We start from the raw sequence: 6,639 nt of genomic DNA, 5'->3' as shown, positions 1-6,639 counted from the left end.
GGTCAGCAGGAGAGGTGGGCCACATGTACAACAATAGCAGCAACACAAGGCCTGATCTGTCCAAGTCAGAACTTTATTGCTTTTGACCAAGGCTGTTTGTAAGGGCAGCAACCAGGCAAGGGCCACGTGGGTGGTGCACATGGTAAGTGTCTCAGCAGGTCAGAGGAGAGGGGGAGCCCTCCTTGTTAGGGCCTCGAGAATGTTACCCCCTCAGAGCCAGGAGGCTGGGTTTAAAGTCCCAGCTGTGCCCTAACATGGGTGACCTTGGCCAGAGATCTATATTCTCTCTAGGTTTCTGTTTTCTTGTCTGTAAAATGGGAACAACTCCCTATCCCCCAGGCCAGTGTGGGATCAACGGAGTGAACAGACCCAAACCATCTTGGAGAATAAGTGTCACTCCTTTGCCAGGGGTTGGGGTCCATAGGATGTGTTCTAGGGGTTCGTGCTTTTGGAAATCACGCAGACCAGAGTTCAGCCTCTGGTTCTGCCATTTTCTGGCCAGGCATAAACTGTCCAGGCCTCAGTGTCTGTAAAATGGGATGAATACTCCTGCCAACTGAGTGAATGAGATCACTGTCTATGCCTGACAAGGGCTCCTGCACTGATACCCATTGCGGTGGGGGTGGCCCCACATCCCTGGGACATGTTTACCCAAGCCCAAGCCCAAGCCCCGGATGCCCAAGGGCCCCGGCCATTCTTGACCATAAATCTTCCCAGCCACACAAGAGATCCTCAGTGCCCCTGTCCCTTGCCATCCTGAAGCTGCCCTTTCAGGGAGGGGGCCCCAAGTCCCCAGCCGCTCTGGCCCAGATAACACACACACCAGTGGGGCCCCTGGCCTGCGGAAGCTTTCCAGATAAACACTGCCTGCCCCAGATAACCGAGGCCTATCAGCCTGTCATCTTGTTCTCCAAACCACGTTGCTGGTGATAAAGGGATTGTGTGGGGCTGCATCTGCCTGGCCCAGGTGGGAGCTTCTCGCAGGTTTTTTTTCCCCCTCTCACTCTTATTAACGACAAATGTTTGGCCCCTTCCGGGACAAAGCAGTCCTCTGGCAGCCAGTCTCCCCACTCAGCCTCCCCTCCCCTCTTTCTCTTGCATCTCTTTGCAAGAGGGCCATTTGTCCCCTTTGTTGGACTTCCACAGGAGGTGAAGGCCGCTAAGACAGGATTAGGCAGTGGCAGAGGGTAAGCTCTGTTTGGGGGTTGGTGTGCTCCTAAAGGCATGGAGTGGGGTGCCCTCATTCTAGAGACATCTATAACGACCAGCATTTCCCGAGAGTTTATCACGTATTAGGTACAGCTTATTTGATCCAATGGGAAAGGCCTATTGTCTCCTTTGTTTGCATTTCATGTGTAGGGTAACTGAGCCTCAGAAGGTCACAGACGTAACTGGTAAATAAAGCTGGAATTGAAGGCCAGGTCAGAAGGCTCCAAACCCTATGCGCTTGCCCTCTACACCCTATTCCCAAAGTCCACCCCTGCATCTGGCCATTTCTGGAGAGGAAACAGGTGGCTGATCTCCTCAGCACAAGCAGAGAAGTCTGAGCCGCAACTGGAAATCTAGCTTTGGGCCAGGGAAACCTGGGCCTGAAGGAGTCTTTCTGGTGCCCCAGCCAAGTCTTCACATCTTGGGACTGAAAGACCGTGGGAGGTCATCCTGAGCAAGGATCTCACAGGACGGATGGGAAGGCAGAAGTGAAGGGGAGAGTTGTGATGTGCCCAGGAACATCCAGCTAGCAAGTGCTCAGTTTGATGACATTGGGTTCCTGTGGTCCCAACTCACCAATTTTGCAGATGAGGAAACCAAGGCCCAGGAAGGAGGAATGACTTACAAAAGTCTCCACAGGTCATTAGAGCAGAGCTGGGAATCGAATCAATAGCAAGGAGCACTCGCCGCCAGATCCAGACACTCATAAAACATAGCCACACACCTTCAAGAACAGAGACTCAGAAGCACAAGTAAGGGGCCACCCAGATGGAAACAAGACTCGCACACACTTCCAAGTATACGTGCTCACACTGACACTCCCCGCCACTGTGTGGGACCCACTGTCCATCCCCCCCATCCGGGGCCCCAGGGGTGACACTATTTGTTTTCACTCCCCTCCACCTTACCCCCCATCCCTGCCAGAATAGCACCAAGCCAGGGAGCTCCACTCTGGGCTTAAAAAAGGGCACTGTATTTTTCATCCTTAAATGCTGGGATGCTCTTGTCTTCCAGCTTCGCCCAAACCCCTTGGTGGAGATGGATGGGGGCGCAGAACACAGTTATCAGAAAGATTAAGCTGGGACTTGTCATTTTTTTATATCATGGAGCAGTCAGCCCTACGAGTGATGTCCTCCACTCCGCCAGGATGAGTCCAGAACCTTTAGTGCCAGTAGTAAAAAAGACTATAAAAAACACCATCGGAGAAAGGGTAATGATGAAATTTAACTGCTCCCGATCACACACCTGGGGTCTGCTCGCCGCAGAACTGGGGGGTTTGGCCACATCATCCTTTACTGCCGTGCCCTTGTCTCAGAGTTTAAGGTCCTTCCGCTGAACCAGAACGTTGTGTCCACTGCTGAGACCCTGGGGTCCGTCTGCCCCACCCCACCCTGCCTGGCCAGGAGCACAGACAGAAGGAGCCAGGCCCAGGAGGGCTCTGTTGGCCTGGCAAGGGAGTCCTGTGGAGCCTTGGGGTTATGCAGGAGCTTCAGCCAGGGCTGCTGAGAAAGGTTAGTTCAACTTTTGTTTCCTTCCTTTCTTCTTCCTCCCTCCTCCTCCATCTCACTTTTATGTACCAGGTACTGTGTTATGTACATAAAGGCTACCAGGATCTTCTACTGCCCTTATTACGTAGCACTCTGCTTCCGTAAGTTCTAGCCATCCACCCACCCCTCCCTCTTGCATCACAACCCCCTACCACACGGCCCCTTTGTCTCTCCTAATGCTCTCTTCTTGCCGTATTGAAATCCTTCAAAGTGATTTGCTCTCTCCAGCCTTTGGGCTTTCACATGTGCTGTTCCCTCTGCCTGGAACACTCCTTGGCTAACTCTTACTCATCAGTACATCTCAACTGTAGCTTCCTCCAGGAAGCCCTCCCTGCCATTCTCCGGGTCCGTGTTAGGCTTTCTTGCTAAGAGCTCCTTTGGCTGCCTGTACTTCCTCTTCGAGATATGTATCCTCATGGTATCTTGTCATTATTTGTTTAATTATAAGGTCTGTGAAGGTCCTTGTTGAGGATACTATGCTGGGTCTAGGGATTTAATGGGGAACAAAACAGACAAAATCCCTGGCCTTCATGAAGCTCATGGTCCAGTGCAGGGGGTACAACAAGACTGTCTGTATTGTTCACCCTTCATGGACATGTCACTAAAGTAAAGTAAAGTAAAGGTGTGGTTGAGTTTAAGCCTCAAAAGGCCCTGCCAGATAGATAGTATTATCCTGACTACAACCAAGAGCCCTTAGGTCATCCAGTTAGGGAGCTGCAGGACCAAGACTTAAACCCAGGTCCGACGGCCACCTGAGTTGCAGGATCTCCACAAACTGCTTCCTCCTTGCTCACCTTGCTCAGGCTTTGCCGGCCTCCTTGCTAATTCTTAACTGGCCAGGCCTGCCCTTGCTCTGAGCCACCGTTCATGCTGTTCCCTCTGCCCGGAATACTCTTCCTGCTGATAACCTTAGGCTCACCCCCTCACCTCCTTCAAGTCTTTGCTTAGATGTCATTTTCTCAATAAAGTCTTCCCAGATACAACTGCACACATGCGCGTGCACACACAGACACACACTCCTATGCCCCACCCCCATACTCCATATTTTACCTATTGTGTCTCCCCTTTACTAGAGTGTTAGTTCCCTGAAGGCAGGGATTTTGCCAATTGTGTTCATTGCCATAGCTCCAGTGCCTATAATAGGTGCTCAGTAAAGATTTGTTAGATGGATGGATGGGTGGATGAGCTTATGGATACAAGACACGCAGAGCTGAAAAAGGCTGGGTGCCTGCCCTTTTCGAAAAGCCTCAAAGTCCAGCCATAGGAGAGGGACTTTGTCATCTGGGTGGGAGGCATGTTCTAACAGAGGTGTGTACAGAGAAAGCAACACCCCCAACACCTGTCCCCTCCCCACCTCCAGACACAGCCCTCTCGGGAGACTCGCCCTTTCTCTGAACATGGAGGCTGTCAGTCTCTGGGCAGAGAGTGTGCCTTAATAGGCCCCACAGAGGGCGAGCTGGGAGGGGGCTGTGTGAGTTGGACCCCGACAGTCTCCCATCAGTTCTGGAGCATCCCCAGGGGAGCTAGGGAGAGGAAGGGCCATGAAAGCACAGGATAGGGAGCCCCCTGCCCTAGCCCTATTATGGAGGCAGCTCTTGCAACCAGAGACCACAAAGGGCCATCCCCCAGGAGCCAGAATACTCACGGCCAGCCCAAGAGCTCACCCCTGACCCACCAAGGTCCCTTGAGCAAGTCCCTTCTCTAAGCCCCAGCGTTTTCTCTCCTAGAAGATGAGACATTTTTATTGAAATACCATGTACATACAAAAGAGTACACACATCAACACTCAAGGATTTTCACAAATAAACATGTTTATATGATCAGCATCGTGATCAAGAAATAACACCTTACCAGCTCCCCAGAGGCCCCCTTGGGACTCTTCTCCATTCTGGTCTCCCCCAAAGGTAAAGATTCTCCTGATTTTTAACACTGTAGGTAAAGTTTTACCTGATCTTTTTTTTGAACCTTGAGGATCCCCTTTCAACCTCTACAAAATGCTCTTTTGATTTCAACAGTATCTGTGGTAGCCAGCCTCCAAGATGACCCCCAGCAGTGCTTGTCTGCTGGTATTCACACTCTTAATGTAGTCCCCTCCCACAATGAATCAGAGTGGTCTTTGCAACCAATACAGTATAGCAGAGGTGACAGCGTATGGCTTCTGAGGCTAGGTCATAAAAGGCATTGTGGCTTCTGCCTTGCTCCATCGGATCACTAGCTTAGAGAAAGCTAGCTGCCATGTTGTGAGCCATCTTGTGGAGAGCGCCACATGAAGAGGAACTGAGGCCTCCCGCCCACAGCCAGCACCAACGTGCCAACCATGTGAGAGCGCCATCTTGGAAACAGATCTTCCAACTCCAGTTAAGCTGGATGCAGGCCAGGCCAACATATGATTGTAGCCTCATGAGAACCCCTAAACCATAACTGCTAGCCAAGCCACTCCTGAATTCCTGACCCATAGAAACTATGAAAGATACTAAAACTTTATTATGGTTTTAAGCTAATAATTGGGGGGGGGGGGGGGCTGAGTTTGTTCACAGCAATAGATAAGTAATGCAGTATTCATTAAGCAAATATCCAATGAGCCAAACCTCCTAGACTTTCAGTAATCCTTTGCAGGAATCCTTTTAAGAATTATCTTCATGGCATCTACTCACACTTGAAAAAAGGGCCTTCATTGTGGTGCATGACAAAAACTTGGTTTAGGCTAAAGACTGTCATGACTTCAAGGACCCTCCATGGTCTGAGGCCCCTAGGACTGGGCCAGGGTGGGGAGCTATTGCTAACTCTCTTGGTTTCCACAGCTCTTTTCCTACTATAATTCTAGAATCAGAGACTTTCAGGTCTTTGGGGTCAAGCAGGCCTGTGTTCATTCAAATCCTGGCTGCTCTTCTTCCAAGATCCTGTGTGACCTCAAACAAGTAGCTGTACTTCTCTGAATCCCAGTGTTCTTCATCAGAAAACTCGGACACCAGATGCCTTGTTCATAGGTTGTTGCATAAAGTGGAAATCACACGTGCCTCATAATTGCCACACTGGAAACACTCAAGGGGCACAGCCGGCCTTAGTGATGGCCAAACCACAGCAGCGCAGCAGGCGCTCCCCAGGGTATCGGGTACTCCCAGGGATATCTTCCCGGGGTATGGGGTATCGGGAACGAATGTTCCCCTCCCCTCTCACAGAGGCCGAGGTGTGGCCCTATGGGGCTGCCTCACATGCTGCTGCACACCCTTGGCACATCCGCGCCCCAACAGCAAGTTTGAAGGGCCAGGTGAGCATATGGCCTCATGACAGAACTTGGCTGGAGACGGGTCTGCTTCCTCTCCCTCGTTAGTGTCGCCCAGGGGCCTGCGCCCTCCTTAGCAGAGGCCTGGGTAACGAAGGCCACAGCCTATTAATTGCAGTGACAGTGATAAAGGAAGGAGGGAGGCCGCTATTTGTCTTGCCCGTAACCTCTCGCATCATTCCAAGATGAATGAAAACTCATTTTCTGCTTTGATTCGGTCTAATTTCTCTGGGCCCCCTGGGCCTCATCGGGGGAAGGGACACACAGCCCCTGCTGAGAAGGAATTGAGAAGCGGAGGAGGAGGGGTCAGAGGTCACGAGGGAGGAGGACAGGCTCCACTAGGGAACCGAGAGCTTGTGGGGGGCATTGGTTGGAGCATTCATTCGGTAAGCATGGGCTAGCTGATTGGATTCACCATCCAGTCCCGTGGAGGAGGGAATCTGCTACCCATTGCATGGGTGGGGCAGATGGTGGCAGAGAGAATGTGGAATGTGGCTTGCACAAGGTCACACAGCTATGAGGACCACAGCAGGGCTTCAGTGGGGAGGGCCTGTCCAGAACCGTCACCAGCTCCGGTCATTCACCACATTGCCTCCCACC

The 6,639-nt window shown here is 51.6% G+C and overlaps 1 long non-coding RNA gene across 1 annotated transcript; it reads left to right on the top strand.

Annotated features, from left to right (window-relative positions):
* Nucleotides 1-4,967: 4,967 nt before the first annotated feature.
* LOC122207174 lies at nucleotides 4,968-6,252 on the top strand. The gene is made up of 2 exons (XR_006196704.1): nucleotides 4,968-5,075; nucleotides 5,936-6,252. It is a non-coding gene; the product is annotated as an uncharacterized LOC122207174 (long non-coding RNA).
* The last annotated feature ends 387 nt before the right edge of the window (nucleotides 6,253-6,639 follow it).

This window comes from Panthera leo, chromosome E1 (assembly GCF_018350215.1).
Source record: "Panthera leo isolate Ple1 chromosome E1, P.leo_Ple1_pat1.1, whole genome shotgun sequence".
Taxonomy (NCBI): domain Eukaryota; kingdom Metazoa; phylum Chordata; class Mammalia; order Carnivora; family Felidae; genus Panthera; species Panthera leo.
This window is presented reverse-complemented; position numbering and strand designations above follow the sequence as displayed.